This window comes from Canis lupus, chromosome 26, assembly GCF_048164855.1.
Source record: "Canis lupus baileyi chromosome 26, mCanLup2.hap1, whole genome shotgun sequence".
Taxonomy (NCBI): domain Eukaryota; kingdom Metazoa; phylum Chordata; class Mammalia; order Carnivora; family Canidae; genus Canis; species Canis lupus.
Genome location: NC_132863.1, coordinates 26813556 through 26836302, shown reverse-complemented (window position 1 = coordinate 26836302; position 22747 = coordinate 26813556). Strand labels below are relative to the sequence as shown.

General features: G+C 38.5%; 1 protein-coding gene across 7 annotated transcripts in view; it reads right to left on the bottom strand.

Annotated features, from left to right (window-relative positions):
* Positions 1-22747, bottom strand: part of PHF20 (PHD finger protein 20) — a 147136-nt gene that overhangs the window by 40718 nt on the left and 83671 nt on the right. The window lies entirely within an intron of this gene.

Here is a 22747-nt window from a genome sequence, read left to right as displayed (position 1 = left end):
AAAAACAAAAATCCCTTGTGTTTATCCTAGTTATTATAACATATGCATTAACACATGGCAATAGAAAGTGAAAGAGCAGAATGCTTATGTAGCTGGAGACATCAGACAGACATCCATTACCTCCCCATATTACTATTTGGAGAGAATGGTAAATAATACAGACTCAACCATGATTCATCTTCTGACAGAATAGATCAACATGTTTTTTCTTTGTTAAGCAGTCATACAAGTTCTCAAGGTTATAGACTGTAGGGAAAGAGTAGGGGAATATCCTTAAAAACAAACCAAAAATCAGGGACCCAACCCAGCACTTATAACTCATGAGTTGGATCAAATTCAAACTTACTACCATCCTGATACTTGTGAGTGTGGACAGAATTAGGGAATATTCTGGTGGGAATCTCTTTATGAGGGATCACACAATGGTTTTTGCACAGAAAGTGTTAACTGTTGCAAAGTTTTTTGAAATTTTGCTATGTGTACCTGAGCAAAGAGACTCAAAGACAGTCAGAAAAAAAAAGGCAACCAAATAAATGGATCTTGAAGACATGAGGACAACTCAAGTCAATGACCAAATTTAAAGAGGCAAAAAAAGTTTGAAATACTCCCCAAAAAAAAACAAATAAACAGAAGGCAATGGTCTGTTATGTATCAATGACAAAAAACAGAGCTGCATTCCATAACCAGAAGATATTTAAAAAAAAAATTTTTTTAAGATTTTATTTATTTATTCATAGAGACACAGAGAGAGAGAGAGAGAGGCAGAGACACAGGCAGAGGGAGAAGCGGGCTCCATGCAGAGAGCCCGACGTGGGACTCGATCCAGGGTCTCCAGGATCACGCCCCGGGCTGCAGGCGGCACTAAACCGCTGCGCCACCGGGGCTGCCCATATTTTAAAAATTTTAAACTCAATCTAAATCACTCTCTGTATTTCAAAATCAGCACTAGGGTATGATTACAAAGCTGCTATGCTTGGTGATCTGATGGATGCCATTTTATGGACAATTTAAACAAGTAAGAAATTATATATAAATACATATACATCCCAAAGCAGAAAAGCCTTAAAATCACTTTCTATCTATGACAAGAGATAAAAGAGGTTCGAATCAATAAGATGCAGTTAAGAGAAGAATAGTAACATGAAATGAATTGGAATACATAGACAAAAATGGTTGTGCTGGAAACCATGTCAGTGGAAAAATTCAAACCTCAAACCTCTAATATATCCTAAAATTATTTCTTAAAAGAAATTATAAGCAATTTTCCTGGAATTTACTCCTCTTGGACCTATTAAAAGTTGAACCATATGAATGTGCCATTTTTGTAATTAAGAAAGTTAAATATTGGCTATTTCATACGGTTCAACCTAATAATTCCTTTTCTATTACGACAGTCTTAAAAATCAATGCAGACAAGGGATGCTTGGGTGGCTCCATCGGTTGTGTGACTCTTGGTTTTGCCTCAGGTCATGATCTCAGGGTCATGAGACTGGGCCCCATGTGCAGTCTATTTGAGATTCTCTCTCTGGCTCCCTATCCTTTTGCCCCTCCCCCTGCTCATGCTCCCCCTTCTCCCTCTCTGAAATAAATAAATAAATCTTTAAAAAAACAAAAATCATTGCAGACAACTCCACCTACCATCATATGAACAAAGCTAAAGTCCAAGTAGGAGAGCATCAACACCTCCTGCCACCACCTGAGAACTACAGCAGTCAAGTTCAGCCACAGTAAATTCATGTATCCTTCGGCTTGTGTTCGTAGCCCTGGTTTATTGTGATATATTTATTTATAATGGCAAAGAAGACTGCCAAAATGCGAGCATCTTTGAATTAAAAAAAAATCTAAGAGCTGAAAATGAGAACTTTGAACCAATTCCATGAAGAATTACCATTCTCTCTATTCAAAAACTCTGCACCTTTGTGTATACACAACTGATCATCTGCATAAGGCAAAGACAGAACGATGGTTAAAAAGTGTGGGCTCTGCAGCTGGCTGGCCTGGTTCAAATCCTGACTCCTTTACTTACTCCTCCTGCCTCAGCTTCTTCATGTGCAGGGTGGAGAGATTAGTGGTAACTACTTCACAAAGTTGTGAGAATTAAATTAGTACATGCAAAGATCCTAGAAAAGTGTCTGGCACATACTAAGCACTCAATAAATACTGGTTCTTACTACTATATAGTATAATTTTGGACTTCTAAATAAATGGGACTTATGAACAGCTGTTAAGGAATTAACCTGCTCATAAGCAGAACAACAGAAGTCTCCACCACCTTCAGCCACTCTGTGCTCATGCTAGAGGCAATATGGTATAATGGAATCAGCTTGTTTTTAAATCCCAGCTTTACTTTTCATTAGCTGTATAAATAAGTTGTGCACATTTTCTAAACTATTCTCATTTGGTTTCTCATCTAAAAAAAAAAAAAAAAGAATAAATACCACCTATTTTAAAGAGTTGAGGGAAGGCTATAACATAGGTGCTTGGCATAAAGAAGGTCATTTAAAGTATTAAATACATCTTGATAAACAGGCTTACATCATTTATGGAATGTAGCTGGAGACAGCCATTATAATTATCAACCACAGTCAAATTCCTCCAACCAGCCCTCATAAGCTCTGGCTGGGAAACATATCACTCTGTAAGCATTCTGTTTTTCTACATCCTTCTAAAAATGTGAAATCCAAACCAACCAGAAGGTTCCTAATATGGCTACTCAATAGAATTATTACCCCCACCTTTCAGAACATGGTACTTTTACTAATGCAGCCAAAGAGTTTTATAGATTTGTTTTTATTTTTTTAATAATCACATTACATGGTGCTGGAAAGTACCAGCTTAGTGCACCAAAATCCGGAACTTTGTGTTGTTTGCCTTTTTAAAACATGAATTAAAGTGTGTTTCCATTATCCTCAAATAGTTTTGTAAAACTACATGTTGGAAGTTACACATTTATCCCTAACAAACTCCATCAGATTATTTTAGTCCAAGAAGTTTATAAACCTTGATTCTGTAATTCTATATATTTGAGTCTTTATCTAAGTTGTTGATAAAGATCTCGTGGGACAGACCTGAGGACAGCCTTTGGATAGCCTTCAGGCTGACACCAATTAATCTACACTCTCTGGATAGAACTGCCTGAGCCAATTCAATTCATCTATGCAGATTCCCAATATACTCATGCATCTATTTCCTTCTAGTTCAGACAGAGATTCCAAAAAAGATGTGCTCAAACTAACTGCTAAAATAAAGATTCACATGGTCTCATAGTGCTATAGATCCCAAAAATTATGATATTAAAACCTAACCCCCAATGTGACAGTATTTGGAGGTGGTGCCTTTGGGAGGTGAATAGGTCATGAAGGCAGAGCCCACATGAATGGGACTAGGGCCCTTATTAAAGAGACCCCAGAGAGTTCTCTTGCCCCTTCTGCTACACGACTACACAGTGAGAAGACTGCTTTTTACTAACTAGGAAGCAGGCTCTTCCTAGACAATGAATCTGCTGGTGCCTTGATCTTGGACTTCCCAGGCTCCAGAACTGTGAGAAACAAATGTCTTGTTCCTAAGCCATCCAGTCTATAGATACTGTTATAGTAGCCTGAACGGATGAAGACAGACAGTCTACCAATCCAGTAAGCTTCTCTAAAGGAAGTAAGTTTAGGGTGGCAGAACAGAAACTCTTCCCCTCAAAGGAAAACCCTTGGTTCCGCACAGCTAAGCAGAAGGTAGGAACAGCTGGACTTCCAAAGGTAAGCAAGCATGGCACTCAGGTGGGCCAAACTGCCTTTAAGAGGTAGTCCTAGAATCACAGCAGCTCAAGTAAAGAAACTCCCCAGGAGAGAACATACTGCCAGGTATCACTGTCACAAAGCCCCTGACCAAACCAAGAGCTCTTTTCAAAACGGCAACATCAATGAGACAAAATCAGTCGCTAGCTGTTGCCTAAAGGAGTAAATATTAAAAGAAAGATTTGAGAATTATATTCAACTACAGAAGTTTGATATGTAAAATTCCTTCATAAACTCAACTCAGTGAGTATAAATTATTGATATACAAACCATTCCAATTATAAGCCTGTCCATAATCTACCCTGCACTGTTGGGAAAAACAACACAAACATCGGGGTGAGACAAGCAGCAAATAGAGTATAAATCAGTTACAGATAATAGCCTTTGACAAAATCTGATAAATTACATAATTAACTCTAATTTTGGATCCACAAATCAAAAAATAGATAAAAATATTATATAGTAATTATATAATGTTTATGTTAACTTTTTAATGATAACAAAATATTTGGGACATGTTAAAATGAAACAACAGCAAAAAAGATAAACATCCCAAGATTTAAGTAATCATTTCCTTTTTCATGAAGACCTTGCAAACTGTACAATTTTTGAACCCAACTAATTTAAAGAGATATAAAAACGGTATTTTCCAGACTTGGTAATTTTAACTTAGTCTTTGCATATGACAGCCAAGACAAGCCTATCTGCACAATGAAAGCTGCCAGTTTGGCCAGTGTAGGTCACATTGTTCCCTCTGTTTAGCCTACCTTTTGCACTTGCAAACCAAGCCCTGCACATCCTTCAAATGCCACCTACTTGCATAACGTTTTTGCCTTGGCCTCTCAGCAGAAAATAATCTATCCTGCCTTCTCTGAATTCCCATTAAGTATTTCATGTAAAATAAATCTCATAGTATCTATCCCTTTCTATCTGTACTACAATTGGCTCTGCTCATTCTTTATTCTAAAATGTTGAAATGGGGAACATGCCCCATTCTTTATTTTTCCTATGATACTTATCTTGGTGAACAACATTAAACAAGAGAAGTGGGCTCTCCAAGATGGTTTCCTCACCAAATGGGAGGGAAAATACTTATTTCACAAGGCTCCTACATGTTTCCTTGAGGTAACAGAAGAGAAAAGCCATTATTAACTAGAGTTAGTTACTTGAACATTAGTTGTCATGATGGTTGTCACCAACCTCATAGTTGTTTGTTTAAAAAAATCAAAGGTATGCATAATCCCAGCCAGAGGTCAGTGTATCAGTGGCACAACCTGAAAAATTTTAACATCTAATTGCCCAACTTTATTAGTCACACACTCAAGTTTGGTAATAAAAGCACAACAGGAACAATAAAAAGATGCAACCAGCAAAATATTTTACATTTTCAAATAATTTTTAAAAAGAATATGCATAGGGCAGCCCTGGTGGCGCAGCGGTTTAGCGCCACCTGCAGCCCGGGGTGTGATCCTAGAGACCCAGGATCGAGTTCACATCGGGCTTCCTGCATGGAGCCTGCTTCTCCCTCTGCCTGTGTCTCTGCCTCTCTCTTTGCTCTCTCTGAATGAATAAATAAATAAATCTTTAAAAAGAAAAAAAAAGAATATGCATAGCATAACTATGCCAAAGAAAACCCACAAGAGAAATACTACGATCAAAACAAAATATTATAAGAAAAATATACACAATATAATAGTATAAATAACGGCAACCCTTTGGTTATGAGACTTCAAGTAAAAAGAAAAACAAGTGTTTTCTACTCTTTTGCGCTTTATTATCTAATTAGGTATAATAGTTATATTAACGTCACAACAGAAAGAACACAATGCTTTTATATTTCTGTATTATACTACTCCCCAGAACAGTGTTCCTGTGGTGAAAGAAACATGGTGCTAGAAGCACGGTAAAGGACTAGGAGAGCCATTGGCTGCCCATAAGGCCCACTGAGCCACACACAGTCTGTGTAGATCCCAGGTCTCACACAGGTGTGTATTTCCCAATGGGAGTTAACTGTATTATATGTCACTGATGGCACCACCCAGTTATATACATCTTCCACTATGGGACACTACCATCTTTTGTCAACGTAGGAGCAGTTACTAGGAGACAAAAGGACAAGTAACTGAAAGTGCCAGCAAGAACTGTGGCTCTGAGTCTGACAGCCTGCAAGAAACTGAATGTTGCCAATAACCATGTGAGCCTGGAAGCAAATCCTTCCCCAGCAGAGTTTTCAAATGAGAACACAACCCTGGTCAACTCTTTGACTACAGTCTTGCAGACTACTCTGCCTGGATTCCTTATCCACAGAAACTATAAAAAAATAAATGTGTTGTTTTAAGTCACCATGTTTGTGGTAAAATTGTTACATAGCAGTAGATAATATAGAGCAGGATCAGAACCCTCTCATTTTCTATTTGGATAATGTTTTATACTTTTCCTTTTATGATAAACATACATTAATTTTATACTAAAAGAAGTTTTTTAAAGGATGTTTTCCTGAAATGTGGCTTAGAAATAAAATCCTATTTAACCCTTTTTTAAAATACCCATTGCCAGAACCTCAAACCTCACAGAGGATTATGACGGTGATATTTATTCTCACTGACCATACCCTAGCATTCCAAGCTCATGTCAATTTAAGTACCACCTTGCTTTCCAAACTCACCTCCCATCAACCCACAATGAGGCCTCAGCAGCTGTCCAGCCAACTGCTTCACGGTCTCATAGTTCACACCTCCACTCAGGCTTTGCCCTCTCATTGCCATTCCACCATGGTTTGGCCAGTGTTCACTTCTATCCAGACTCAGCTTACTCAACATCTAGGAAGTTGTCAAAATGGCACTGGCTCTTAGGGACCATATGCCATCAACTCCTGGCATAAATGACTGATGCACCCCATCTTAAGCACTTCGGATCTGTTCCTGGAGCCTGTTATTTGCGACTTTTCCAGCCAGAAGATAAGGGCCACTTCTCACTGTCTTATGTATGTACCCTCAGCAGCACCACCTCCTAATACAGTTGGTATTCCCGTCAGCAAAGACATCATGTGATACCAGCAGTTTAATACTTTTTTGACATAATGGGTAGAACATTTTTCAGGTGTGTGAAGAAATAATTTTATCAGCTCTGAAGCAATAGAAGGCAATCAATCAAACATGAATAGATTTAAATATTCACAGCAAGTCCAGTCAAATGCATCAAATAAAAGCAAAATATCCTTAAATATGTCCTTAAGTAGAGGAACAGTTATATAAATTATGAGAAGTCTGCATTATATAATTCTAATCAGCTATTTAAAAGAATGAAGTAGCTCTATGCTTACTGATATGGATAATCTTAAGATATCCATACAGAAAGTTACCCAGTCCATACCATAGTATATGAACCCATGTATGGTAACAGGTGAGGAAAAAAAAGATATTATAAAAATGCATAGGAAAAGGGATGCCTGGCTGGCTTGGTCAGAGGAGCATGTAACTCTTGATCTGAGAGTAGTGAGTTCGAGCCCCACAATGGGTGCAGAGATTACTTAAATAAATATTTATCTTTTTAGATGCAAAGAGAAGAAACCAGGGGACAGAAATTAAGATGTTGGTAGTGGTTATTTCTGGAAATGGGCGTGGACTAGGAACGGAGGGAGTAAAGAGGAACTTCTACATTTTCTCTGTATACCTCAGAAGCAGCAGCATATCTCACATTCAGATTGTGGTTTCTAAATACAATTTTCCATTTAAAAGAAATGGGGGGGGCGGGGCGGGGGGAGACACACCTGGATGGCTCAGTGGTTGAGTGTCTGCCTTCCGATCAGGGCCAGATCCAGGCAAGATCAGGGCGAGATCCCAGGCTCCGGGAATCGAGTCCCGCATTGGGATCCCCAATGTCTCTGCCTCTCTGAGAAAAGAAAGAAGAAAAGAAAGAAAAAAAGAAAAGAAAAGAAAAGAGGAAAGAAGAAGAGAAGAGAAGAGAAAGAAAAGAGAAAAGAAAAGAAGGAAGGAAGGAAGAAAAGAAAGAAAAGAGAGAAAGAGAAAGAGAGAGAGAAAGAGAGAGAAAGTGAAAGAAAAGAAAGGAAGGAAGGAAGGAAGGAAGGAAGGAAGGAAGGAAGGAAGGAAGGAAGGAAGGAAGGAAAGAGAGAGAGAGAGAGAGAAATCAGGAGGCACCTGGGTGGCTAAGCCACTTAAGAATCTGCCTTCCCAGGATCCTGAGATCAAGCCCTAAATCCGGCTCCCTGCTCAGCTGAGAGCCTGCTTTTCTCTCTGCCCTTGCCCCTGCTCATGCTTTCTCTCTCTCAAAAAAAGAAATTAAAAAAATTTTAAATTAAAAAAAATGAAATTTAAAAAAGGACAATAAAATCCTTAGGGGCACCTGGGTGGCTCAGTTCATTAAGCATCTGCCTTCAGCTCAGGTCATGATCCCTATGTCCTTGGATACAGCCCTGAGTTGGGCTCTCTGCTCAATGGGGAGTCTGCTTCTCCTCTCCCTCTGCCCACCCCGAGTTCATGCATGTACTCCCTCTCTCAAATGAATAAGTAAAATCTTTTAAAAATAAATTTTAAAAATCTTTAAAAAAATAAGTAAATAAAATAAAATCTTTAAAAAATAATAAAGAAGTGCTTGCAGAATGAAAAAGATACAGGAACCAGTTTGAAAGGCTCCTGCTGACCAAATCTGGGACAATGTGGGTATTAAAATAAATAATGACAGACATATGGGGCACATGGGTAGCTCAGTCAATTAACATCCAACTCTTGATTTCGGCTGAGGTCATGATCTCAGGGTTGTGAGAGCCAGACCCAAAATGGGCTATATGCTCAACAGGGTATCTACTTGATATCCTCTCTCTCCCTCTGCCTCTCCAGCTGCTCATGCGCGCGCGCTCTCTCTCCCCCCCGCCCCAAATCTTTAAAAAAGAAAAAACATGACAGACACAGATTATAACCCATAGAACAAAGACAGAATCCATGAATCCATGTGGATACAAATAAAGAAAGAAGGGAGAGCTCTTCCTTATAACAGAATACAAACTAATAAAATGTTAAGAGAAATTATTAAAGTTAGAAAGCACTATTTGGCAGCCATCAGAGTAAAAACTGTTCTGTACAAGAAATACCAACGGATGCTGAAGTAGTAGGTAAATGTTTCATGGAAAAACAATATATCTACAGAGCCTCAAAGTATCCTCTCACAAGAAATTTATTAACTATAAAGGGAAAAATAATAGCTTTACAATAGAACAGATACTATCTTAGATAAGTAACCAAAGTTAACATCACCAATAAATGGGACAAACAGATATCACATGCCTCCTGATAGAATGCACTTAAAAAGAACATCCTGCTTACATGGTATTTCCACTAGAAGTTAATAACCTAAATCTAATCATGAGGATACATCAGAAGATACCAAACTGAGGGACACCATATCCTTCAGAAATGTCAAGGTCATAAAAAACAAAGACTAAAGAATTATTTCAGATGAAAGGAGACTAAAGAAACAAACAATGAAATCCAATATGTAATCCTGGATTGGATCCTGACCAGGAAAAAATGTTTTTCCAACTTTTGCTATAATGGATATTATTAGAACTACTGAGGAAATCTGAATAAGGTCCTGATTTTGATAATCATATTGTAGTAATGTAAGAGAATGTCCTTGTTTTTAGGAAATAAGCACTGAAATATCTCTGGGTAAAGTTCTACAACTGATACCAAACAATTCAGAAATAATACTTTTTTAAAAGGCTGGCTTAGTAGAGCATACGACTGAATCTCGGAGTTCTGAGTTCAAGTCCCACATTGGGTGTAGAGATTACCTAAAAAGCGGGGGGGGGGGGGGGGCACCTGGGTAGCTCAGCTGGTTAAACTACCATCTTTTAATCTCAGCTTAGGTCTTGATCTCATGGTTGTGAGTTCAAGCTTTGCCCAGTGTGGAGCCTACTTTAAAAAAAAAAATCTTTAAAAAAAAAAAAAAAAAAGAACAATGAACCAAACATGGCAGGGGCGCCTCGGTAGTTCAGAGGTTGGGCATCTACTTTTTGCTCATGTTGTGATCCCAGGGTCCTGGGATTGAGTTCCACATTAGGCTCCCCGTGGGGAGACTGCTTCTCCCTCTGCCTCTGCCTCTCTCTGTGTCTCTCAGATATAAACAGAAAATATTTTAAAAATATAATAAATAAAGCAAACATGGCAAAGTGCAAACTAGTGGAGGAATCTGGCTGAAGATATACAGGAATTCTTTGTACTACTTTTCCAACTTTTTAAAAGTCTGAAATTATTTCAGTCTTAAAACTTATTAAAAATACATGCAGAGGGATACCTTGGCTGCCTTAGAAAGTAGGGCATGCGACTCTTGATCTTGAGAATTGTGAGTTTGAGCCCTACCTTGGGGGTAGAGTTTATTTAATTAAAATAATTTTTTAATATATGCAGAAAAAATATGTGCAGGAAAATTACTCTGAGGTCACAAGACAGCTAAGAGGGAGGAAGATGCAAACCTCTGTACTGTCCTCACAAAAAAAATCACTGAGCATTTAACCCACAAGATGGCAGAGCTGCCCCAAATGTCAGAGCTGTGTTTGGATGGCTAACACTTCTCTTCTGCTCTAGACTAGGTATGTTCTGCCTTCCCTGGCTTCCCCTCCCCTGCCAATCAAAAGCTTCCTTCACACAGATTTCCTAGATTGTGACTCCATCCCAGGTTAGAAATTCCAAGACTGGCACCAGCTCAGCACAGCAATCACCAAATAATGACTAATGCAACAGCATCCTGGCCTCCAGGGATGTTTCTGATGATGATACCACCCTCCTTCCTGCTTACTTACATAATACATTCCTGGTGAATGAATCCTCAACAAAACAATCTCTCCCAGCCATCTTTCTAGATCATCCTGTACTCACCACTAAGCCCATGCTCCAACATCATTCTGTTTCTAGATCAACACATCTTCCTCCCTCAAATTAAATAATTCCAAAGGCACCACCCTGTCTGGAGTACTGACATCACTTGTACCACGCATTCCTCTTCAAACCTGGCCACTCTACTAAGCCTCTTACTCAGAGTATACACACTGCTTTAACAAGTACCCTTGAGGGTTGAGGGAATGTTGTATCACATGCTGTGCAATTTCTCTAAAGACAGGGACTGTGTTTATGCCTAAATTTATATAGCACCCGGCATCTCATCAGATGGCTTTAGGCACTAGGTTGGTAGACGGGAGTAACAGACCCAGTATCACCAGCCAGTAGGAAGTGTACAACTATGGCTAAGTCCTCCTTGCCAAATATTAGGCTCTTTGCCTATAAAACAGAATATTGAAAAATTAGAAATAAGTCTGAATTTCAGGATATAGTTAAAAAATTATAGAATACCCATACAATAAATTATATGTAATTGTGAAAGGAGATATGAACTAACACGGAAAAATACCATAAATGATCCCACTACTGTGTTTTTTAAAAGCTTTACCTGCATATGTATGTTTGTATATGCACCAGAACTATGCCTGGAAGGACGTAAGGCCATAAAACAAATTGTACCATGGCTCCCTTGAGAGTGAGAATATTATCTATATAAAGGAAGACGTTTCACTTTTTACTTACTTGGTTTTAATTTTTTTTTAAGATTTTATTTATTTATTCATGATAGACATACAGAGAGAGGCAGAAACACAGACAGAAAGAGAGAAGCAGGCTCCACGCAGGGAGTCTGACATGGGACTTGATCCCAGGACTCCAGGATCATGTACTGGGCCAAAGGCAGGTACTAAACTGCTGAGCCATCAAGGGATCCCCTGGTTTTAATTTTTCATGGCATGTAGTGGTTTTGAAATTTATGAGGGGGAAAAAGTCAGCAAAATGATTCTTTATAAAATAATTTTTTAAGACTTTTTAAGAAATCTCTATACCCAACATGGGGCTCAAACTTAGAACCCTGAGACCAAGAGTCACATGCTCTATCAACTGAGCCAGCCAGGTACCCCTATAAAATAATTCTTCAAATAAAGGTCCCAGGAATGCCTGGGACTCCTTGCTCAGCAGGGAGCCTGTTTCACCCTCTGCCACTCCCCCTCCTTGTGTGCCCTCTCTCTGACACACAAATAAGGAACTAAGTTGAGGTCCCAGGGCACCTGTGTAGTTCAGTCAGTTGAGCATGTCTTTGGCTCAGGTCATGATCCTGGGGTCATGGGACTGAGGCCCACAACAGGTTCCCTGCTCACCAGGGAGTCTGCTTTCTCTCTCTTCCTCTGTCCCTCCCCCACTCATGCTCTCTCTCTCGGTCTCAAATAAATAAGTAAAATCAGAAAGAGAGAGAGAGAAAGAGAGGGAGGGAGGGAGGAAGAAAGGAAGGTCCCAACTGACTTAATTCAGAGTTCAAAAATTCATCAAGAACTAATGCTCACTGGTGTGCCTGGCTGGCTCAGTCAGTTAAGTGGCCCACCCTTGATTTCAGCTCCGGTCATCATCTTAGGGTCCTGGGATAGAGCTCCAAAGTGGGCCCCACACTCAGCAGGGAGTCTGCTTCAGAGTTCTTTCTCTTCCTCTGTCCCTCGCCCTACCCACTCACTGAAATAAATAAATCTTAAAAAAAAAAAAGAACTAATACTCATAAAGAATTAGTATACCTTAGTGCTCAGATTGTAAGAAATCTTATTTCATTTTAAAAACCAAACATTAAGGAAAACCCCTTCACTGTTGTCTCCTTATTTATTTATTTATTTTTAAAGATTTTATTTATTTATTCATGATAGTCACACAGAGAGAGACAGAGAGGCAGAGACACAGGCAGAGGGAGAAGCAGGCTCCATGCGCCGGGAGCCCGATGTGGGATTCGATCCCGGGTCTCCAGGATCACGCCCCGGGCCAAAGGCAGGCGCCAAACCGCTGCGCCACCCAGGGATCCCTGTTGTCTCCTTATTATTCAAAAATGATGATCATACTAAATCATACAGTCTGGGACGACTTCCTGCTATGTTATGTTTTTCCATGAAAAAAATTTATGAGTAATTGAAGTGATTTAATTTAAAATTTTTTAGAAAACATAGTTAAAAATATCTTTTCACACTAATTTTCAAAGCAGATTCTTTATTTGATCATACATGTTGATAGTTTTCATTCCCATATCCAACAGGAATCTTAGAAAAAGAATCGCTGCATCAAAAAACAGGACTTACTTGAAATTTTGAAGAGCTGTTCAACATTATGGCAGCTCTAGAAATATTTATTTATTTTATTTTATTTTTTTTAATTTTTTTTTTTTTATTTATTTATGATAGTCACACAGAGAGAGAGAGAGGCAGAGACACAGGCAGAGGGAGAAGCAGGCTCCATGCACCGGGAGCCCGACGTGGGATTCGATCCCTGGTCTCCAGGATCGCGCCCTGGGCCAAAGGCAGGCGCCAAACCGCTGCGCCACCCAGGGATCCCAGCTCTAGAAATATTTAAGCTGAACAATCAATCCATAATGCAATTCACCATCTATCAACTGAAGTATCCAGGATAGTCCATTTTTTTAAAGATTTTATTTATTTATTCATGAGAGACACAAAAGAGAGGCAGATTCATAGGCAGAGGGAGAAGCAGGCTCCCCACAGAGAGCCCAATGTGGGACTCGATTCCAGGACCCTGGGATCACAACCTGAGCCAAAGGCAGATGCTCAACCACTGAGCCACCCAGGTGCTCCAAGGACAGTCCATTCTTACAAGTAAGTGTCTTCCTGAGGTGAAAGTGATCGGTTATTCAACTTTCTGTCTGTTCTTAACCTTTTCCAGCTTTCCTTTCTCCCCATCAAAATTTTGGTACAGGCACACCTGGGTGGCTCAGCGATTAAGCGTCTGCCTTAGGCTCAGAGCATGATCCCAGAATCCTGGGATCAAGTCCCACATAGGGCTTCCTGCGAGGAGCCTGCTTCTCCCTCTGCCTGTCTCTGCCACTTTCTCTGTGTCTCTCATGAATGAATAAATAGAATCTTTTAAAAAATAAAATTAAAAGTTTTGGTACATAAGAAATGGTCGAGTAATTGACTTGATTTACTTGAAGTAATTGAATGAAAGACCAAATTAATTCAATATTACCCACTACTGAACTGATGAAACAAGTCTTCCAATGGATCTATTTGCTCTGGTCAGGTGTAAAAGGTATTCAGTAAAAGTGTGACAAAGACAAGCCCACAGATAAGAGCACACCTGCTGTGTCTGCAGGATAGCAAGGAAGCCATGAGGCTGGAACAGAGTCAGCAGAAGGAGAGAGTGAGGAGAGATAACAGGTGGCCAGAAGAAGCAGGGTCACTGCAGGCTACTGTAAGGACCTGTTGCATGCATGAACAAATATCAACAGTTCTGGGCTTTTGGAGACATGAATGTTGGTTTTATTATTCTTGTACTTCTCTGGACTTCTTTTCAAATTCATGAACATAAAAAAGCAAGTTATCAAAAAAGAGTATACTGAAAAGACAAGATCACTTCCATAAATAAAGTAAAAGGTACCAACAAAATCTCTGCTCAAGCTTGAATAAGGTCCTGATTTTGATAATTATATTATGGTAATATAAGAAATAAATATACACCAAAATATTTTGAAGTAGAAGTCTGTAATTTATTTTCAAATAATTCAGAAAAAATACTTTAAAATACCTTAAGGCCTAAGAATAATAACTAAGTAGGAGGAAAGCAACCTTACCAACAGAGAGATCCAGATGAACACTTCAGGGCTATCCTTCCTATCTGAGAATGAGGCATTGTCACTAGTCTCATCAACTCTTTAAAGCAACTGACCTTAGTTTGGCAGTAACTTATCTGCTCAGCCTTAACCGTACAGAAAGCCTGCAATTAAGTCAGAAAGCACACCTAACAGTCTCAGAAAAGACTCTATGATTATGCAGTTGACGCTGCTCTGCTTCCATCTCTAAATGCCAAATTGCTACTCATCCTTCAAGGCCCTGTGAAAGTACCACCTTCCTCTACCCCTGCCTCCAAACCACCAACCTAAACATCACCTCTCTCCCAGAGTCAGATTCAAATAGCATTTAATGAACACTAAGAACAAGAGTGCCCCATTCATCTCTGTATACTCAACAGAGTACAGAGCTCCTGGGCATATAGTAAGGGCTCAAGAAGTGAGTCCTGAGTTCAACTTTCATGTGGCAAGCATATGCTATTATCACCAGTATTCTACCCCATAATTTTAAGTATTTATTACTCTTATATTACAGGCACCTGCAGTCTTATCACTTCCCCTAGACAGAAAGACCTAGAACACTGACCAGACATCTCATTTTTCTAGCCCTAGAACAATGAATTCTCAAGCAATTCTCTACCAGTACATAAATGCCTGATGGCAAACCATAGACACTTATAATTTCCCAGACTACAATGGCTATAACCCTAGGACTCTCCTACTCAAGATGACATGGAGAATACAAGTGCATGAAAGCTAAACTACTGTAGGCATTACATTAAAGAGGATCTGATTAATTTTAAAATAAATCATTTACAAAAACTATTATAGGCATTACTCTAAAACATGCCTGGTTAACTCACAAGCAAAGCATTCGTAAACATTCAATACTTTAGTGACAAATAACTTCCTGGTCATTTTATAACTGACAACATATCAAGACTGTGGGTTAGAATCTAAACCACAATTTGAATCTAAACCATGGTTAGAATAGTCTGGCACTTAAATGGCACTAAATATTTGTCGACTAAAACAAACGAATGGACTACAGCCCATTTTCATAAAGCTCTGGTAATCTGTGACTAGCCAAGGTTGGGCCCAGATTTAGAGAATAATCTGAAATCTCTGAACTTCTAAAGGCATCCACTCTAATAATTTTATTTTACAACAAATGCCTACCAAGTAGAAGAACTGCTCAACAAATGCCTACCCAAGTAGAAGAATTTCAACTATATTCTCCTCTGGTTTCTAAGTTTTCAAAGCAAATAGCTTAGAGCACTTACTCTTCCTAGCTCAAATTCAAGGTTATTTGACTTCTACCATTGCTATAAACTCGCTTAGAAAAATGGGTCAGTGCTTTAGTTAGTTGCAGTGGTTTCAAAATTATTCCTCACAAAATCCTGTGTGTAACCTGAAGAAGCAAAAGAAGACATGAAATCTTACCATCATCCCTTCCCAAAGCTCATGTCTCCTACCCTCCCTTTACCTTATTTCTGTCCTCTCCACAAACCAGAAAAACATCTAAATTAACTGACACGATAGAAACTGTATGTGTGTGTGTGTTTTGGAAAGAACTCATAACTCCACAAAATATGTAAAATTCAAAAGAAGCACTGGATTTAGCCTCTAGCCTAGTCTCCTCACTTCTCTCATGTGTATAGCCTATTTTACAGTGATGTAGGAACAACAGTTCATGATCAATTTCAAGGGATGTCTAACATAATACCACCCTTGTGACAATATAATTTAAGAGCTTATTCTGCTGAAATATAAGGACATGGCTGTCATCTAGAGCTCTCCACATCAAAACAGTCAAGTTCTGAGATTAAATTCCACCTCATTTGTACATCAAGTCCATTTCTCCATTACTTTTCTCTGACAGAAAAGTAAGTTGGGAGGAGAAGAGCCCTCCCCCTGACAGAAGGCTCAGCAAGAAAAGGTAGATCAGGGGTGCCTGGGTGGCTCAGTGGGTTAAGCATCTGTCTTTGGCTCAGGTCATGATCCCAAGGTCCTGGGATCAAGCCCCACATTGGGCTCCCTGCTTGGTGGGGAGCCTGCTTCTCCCTCTCCCTCTGCTACTCCCCCTGTTTGTGCTTGTGCTCTCTCTCTGTCAAGCAAATAAGTAAAATCATAAAAAAGGAAGGAAGGAAGGAAGGAAGGAAGGAAGGAAGGAAGGAAGGAAGGAAGGAAGGAAGGAAAAAGAAGAAAAGAAAAGAAAAGAAAAGAAGAAAAGAAAGAAAAGAAAAGAAAAAAGAAAAGAAAAGAGAGAGAAAAGAAAGAGAGAGAAAGAAAAGGGAGATCGTTTACACCCAAAAAGGGCCCGCAAGACTGAGGCATAACACTCTGGACCCAGTGGGACAAAAGACCAACCTAAGGCGCCATGGAGGAGCCAGGAGTGAAGATTTGCTGCTCTCCTATAGCATTAATGTTAACCACATGGGTGTGGTCAAGAATCCCCCTGGAGCATCTGGGTGACTCAGTCAGTTAGACGTCTGACTCTTGATCTCAGGGTCATAAGTCCAAGTCCCAAACTGGACTAAGGCAGGCTTAACAAGAGGCTTAAAATAATCCATCCCTCCCAAGTTGAAATTATCCAAATAGAAGTATGTAATTCTGATGACATACACTCATTATGTTGTCAGTCTTATAAATGGTCCTGTTAAAAACAAAACTATTTAAATGTCGTTCACTTTTTAACAAAGTAAAATTTTCTATTTATAATTTAAATTATTCCTAATATTTGGAATTTGCCCTTCTAGAAGTAAAGATTTTCAAATCTTATATTCATTGTTAAATATATAAATTAGACTTAGATTTAGTACAACACAAATGAGGATATAAATGTACAGATTACATGATAGCTAAAATTAAAGTTATAAGTATGCAGTGTCAAAATACAAATTCATCAAATATTCAATTGACTACCTTCTCTCCAATGAAATAACATAATAGGAAATGTGCTACACCTTTGCTTATATTGTTCCCTCTGCTGGAAATACATAACGCCCATCTATCACTCATGGGATAGTACTTATTCATTCATCAAGATTCAGCTTAAATGTCATGTCTCTTAAGATGGTCTTCCAGGCAGGCACAAAGTATTAATGATTTTGTATCAGTGACACTACTTATTTTAGCACAGTGCCTGGTACTCAGCAGGTTCTTAGGGTGTTCCAACTGAGCAAAAAAAGATGTGCAATCGAAGCTTTCATATCCACGTCAGCAAAATCTCTTCCCACCTTTCCTGCCCTAACTGCAGAAAAACAATTTCCATTCAACCTTTACTATTTCCCCAAGTCTCTCACTAAAGGAACTTCTCATCATATTCTTCTCCAGGGAACAATGCGCAACCCATAAATCTCAAGCTTCATTTTCCCTCTGGGCTCATACATACATACATAAGAAGCTCTACTTTGAGAATAACAGAGCCAATACTCTCCATCCACACATTGGAAAGGGAGTTTACAGACCACCTATATTTACCAAGGGAACACTTCCCACGTCCAAAACCATGTCATCAATAGAACCTCATGAGATTTGATTCCAGAGCTCATTTCTGGCTAAATTCTCCAAAAGGCGATGTCTTCCTCTTGTTAAGCCTGCCTTACTCCAGAAGGCAGCTACCCTGCAAGCCCTTAGGCCTCAGGCCTAGGAGATGCCAGAGTTTACCTACACTTAATTCCCTTCTCCCTAAGTCAAACTTTACAAAATAAGAAATTTTTAAAGATGAATGTTGATTAAGAACTTAGGAGTATGAGCTATCAGTGAGAAACATTTTGGATTTCATGAAAAATTTTAAAGGGTGGCTTATATAATAATTAATGTGATTTTTTTACTTTGGTAAAATATATATGTAATAATATTGATTGGATGTATATTATGATCATAACTATATTGCCTAAATACTGAAGGAAAATAAAGTAGATTTAAATTTTTTTAAATATTTATTTATTTATTCATGAGAGACAGAGAGAGAGAGAGGCAGAGACACAAGCAGAGAGAGAAGCGGGCTCTATGCAAGGAGCCTGATGTGGGACTCCATCCTGGGACTCCAGGATCACGCCCTGGGCCAAAGTCAGATGCTTAACTGCTGAGCCAACCAGACGTCCCGAGATTTAAAATTTTTAATTTCAGTATTGTAAATTACAATAAATAAAAGTAAAAGACAAGTGATAGACCAAGAGAAAATAAAGTACAATGTATATAAAAGACAAAGGATCAGTATCCATAGTATACAAAGAAAATCTGGCAAATCAATAGTAAAATCCACCCTACAGGAAGTGAGCAAAGAAAATTCAAAGAAAAATAGATGAAAAATATTCTATAAACACATGAAAAACTGCTCAATATCATTTAAAAACCCCACATAGGAAAAAAAAAAAAAAACCCACATAGGGACGCCTGGGTGACTTAGCAGTTGAGCATCTGCCTTTGGCTCAGGGCGTGATCCCAGAGTTCAGAGATTGAGTCCCATGCAGGGCTCTGCACGGAGCCTGCTTCTCCCTCTATGTCTCTGCTTTCTCTCTGTGTCTCTCATGAATAAATAAATATAATCTTTAAAAAAAATATATATATATATATAATCTTTAAAATAAATAAATAAGTAAAAATAAAAACCCCACATAACTTAAAAAATGAAGTCTTGTTTCCAATATTAACATTTTTTTCAAATTTATTTAAAAATTATTTAGCCCACCCGGGCTGCCCAAACGTTAACATTTTTTGAGATAACTTAAAATATGAATGCTAGCTGTAGATAGCAAGGATACAAGGAAAAATGTGCTCTACCATACTTTTGGTCACAATATTAAGTGGAATGGTCTTTTGGAGGGTAATTTGTTTAATGCCATTTAAAATGTGCATTCCGGGACACCTGGGTAGCTCAGTGGTTGAGCATCTGCCTTTCGCTCAGGGCCTGATCCCAGAATTCCGGGATCAACCCTCTGCCTATGTCTCTGCCTCTCTCTCTCTCTGTCTCTCATGAATAAATAAATAAAATCATTTAAAAAAATAAAATAATAATAATAAAAATAAAAAGTGCATTCCTTCAAATCCAGCAATTACACTAAAAGAAAATTATCTCAAAGGGCTATTCACCAAGTGGTCAAAAATATATGCTCAAGGAATACCACTGCATCATTGTTTGAAATACTGACTGCTCAGAAAACACTCTAAATGTCCATCAAAAGGGAAATGGTTAAATACATGATGGAACATTCTTATAAGACACTAACATTCAATCATTAAAAAGAATGAAACAGGTGTACTGACAAAGATAGATCTCAAGAAGACTCTTAAGTCAGAGAACAATAAGCCTAGAATTAATCCAACTGCATTTAAAAACAATAAAAATCTTAATTGTTTCCCTACCTATGTAAACATATAGAAAAGGATCGAGAAAAATAATCAGTAACAGAGGTTTACCCAAGGGGAAAGAGCAAGATAGAGGACACTTCTCACTTTAACTCCTAATACCTTTATATTGACATTCTTTATGATGAGTAGATCTATTACTTTCATACTGCTTTTTAAGAAGGAAAATAAAATAAATACACATACACACAAAAAAAGTGGATTAGATATTCTTCACTGTAAAAGGCAAAGATCAAGATTTATTCATATTCAGCGCCATCCTGGACTCTGAACATTTACCACAAATATAATATTATAGAAATGTTACATCCAAGTAGCTATTAATGCAATAAGCAATCACTATTTAAAGGAAAAAAAAAATCCCTCTGTGTAGTCATGAATGTGTACAAATTCCTAAGCTGTCTGGTACATAACATTTTCTCTTTTAGTCATGTTAGAAAAGTTCACATTGGAACATCCCTTTTGCATACAACCATTATAAGCTGGAAAAAAATTATAAACCAAATATGAAAAGGCACTAAAGAGCAACAAAAAGCAAGCAGAAACAAGAGTCGGATATTTGGAATAAGAGAAGGGTACTAAGTAAGTTTCCCATATTTTAAAGCTTTTCACCTAAAGGCAGGCTATATAGTCAGTGACACTGGTAGCTAAAACTCAAGAAACCTTTAATCTTACTGGTTGAAGAAATAAGAGAGTAGTTCAGTGCAACTACAACAGCTAGAAAATGAGGGAGAAAGTCCTAAAAAGAAGACAGCCACAAAAGGATGGCCTCAACTTCTTCATATAAACTCTGCCTAAATCTCTGGCTGATTTGAATGTACAGTTTCAAGCGGCCCAGCAAAAGCTAAAAGAACTGAGCAGAGGTTTCAGCTGCTGCCTACTGCAGAGGAGAATGAATCTGGAATCTGAGTTCAGCCAAATTAATTGCCTTTGCGAACAAAGAAATTAACATTCTTTGGAGGAACATATACAATCCAAGCTCTACAACATATCAGACATCATGTGCAGGAGGGATGCAATCCAAAATATTAGACATATGAAGAAAAAGGAAAATGTGATCTGTGGGCAAGAGAAAATTCCATCAGTGGAGATTAACTTCAAGATAATAGATGTCGAATTTCGTAGACACTGACTTAAAAGCAACTATTGAAACTATGCTCATAATGAATATACATACTCCAAGGTGTCACCAGAGAATCTAGAGGAAAAAAAGGGAATTAATTCTAGAACTAAAAAACATCAGAAATAAAAAATTCACTAGATGAGCTTAACAGCAGATTGGAATTGCGAAAAGAAAGAATTTGAAAATAGACATTATTCAATCTGAAATAGAGGGGGGAAAAAGTAAAAAAGAAAAGTCAACAAGTCCTAGTGACCTGTGGCCCAGTATTAAAAGGGCTAACCTAGGGACGCCTGGGGGCTCAGCGGTCTGGGACCGCTGGGCTTCTGCCTTCAGCTTGGGGTGTGATCCGGGAATCCTGAGATCAAATCCCATATAGGGATTCCTTTTTTTTTTTTTTTTTTTTTAAATTTATGATAGTCACAGAGAGAGAGAGAGAGAAAGAGGCAGAGACATAGGCAGAGGGAGAAGCAGGCTCCATGCACCGGGAGCCCGACGTGGGATTCGATCCTGGGTCTCCAGGATCACGCCCTGGGCCAAAGGCAGGCGCTAAACCGCTGCGCCACCCAGGGATCCCCCATATAGGGATTCCTATGGGGAGCCTGCTTCTCCCTCTGCCTGTGTTTCTCTGCCTCTCTCTCTGTCTCTCATGAATAAATAAATAAATAAATAAATAAATAAATAAATAAATAAAATCTTAAGCAATAAATAAATAAATAGGCTAACCTAATTCTAACGTGAAATCACCAAAAAAGGAAGACAAAAGAATAAGACACAAAAAATATTCACAGAAATAATGGTTGAAATTTGAAGAAAAACATTGATTTTCAAATTCAAGCTCAGTGACTCCCAAACAGGTTAACACACACACACACACACACACACACAACACACCATAGACAAACTGCCAAAAAGCAATGATAAAGAGAAAAATTCTAAAAGCAACCAAAAAGATAACACATTACAGAGAAACAATATGAATGATCAATAACTTGCCTTCAGAAACTGAGGCCAGAGGACCATGAACAACATCTTTATAGTACTTAAGCAGAAAAACAAAACAAAGCAAACCTGTGAACCCAACATTCTATACCCAGTGGAAATAATCCTTCAAGATTGAAAGTTAGGGACACCAGGGTGGCTCAGCATTTGAGTGCCTGCCTTTGGCCCAGGGCATGATCCTGGAGTCCCAGGATCGAGTCCCACATCAGACTCCCTGCACAGAGCCTGCTTCTCTCTCTGCCTATGTCTCTGCCTCTCTCTCTGTGTCTCTCATGAATAAATAAAATCTTTTAAAAAAAGATTGAAAGTTAAAAAAAAAAAAAAAAGATTGAAAGTTAAATAAAGTTGTTCAGATAAACAAAAACCAGAGAATTTGTCACCAGGAAACCTGCACTATAAGAAAAACTACAGGAAAATTTTTATGGTGAAAAGAAATCTTCAGGAAGGTATGTAGAACTGGAAATGGTAAATATGTACATACATAAGCCTCTTTAAAAAAAAAAAAAAAGCCTCTTTTGTCTTCCTCATCAATTATCAAGAGCAAAAATTATTAGGCTGTAATTAGGCTGTATTAGGCTGTATTGTGGGTTTATAGCATATATAAATATATCATGAGACAGGTAGAACATAAAAGAGGGAAGGATTAATGGGCTACACATTTTATATAAAGTGGTTCAATATTAAAAGTAAACTGTGGGGATCCCTGGGTGGCGCAGCGGTTTGGCGCCTGCCTTTGGCCCAGGGCGCGATCCTGGAGACCCGGGATCGAATCCCACGTCGGGCTCCCGGTGCATGG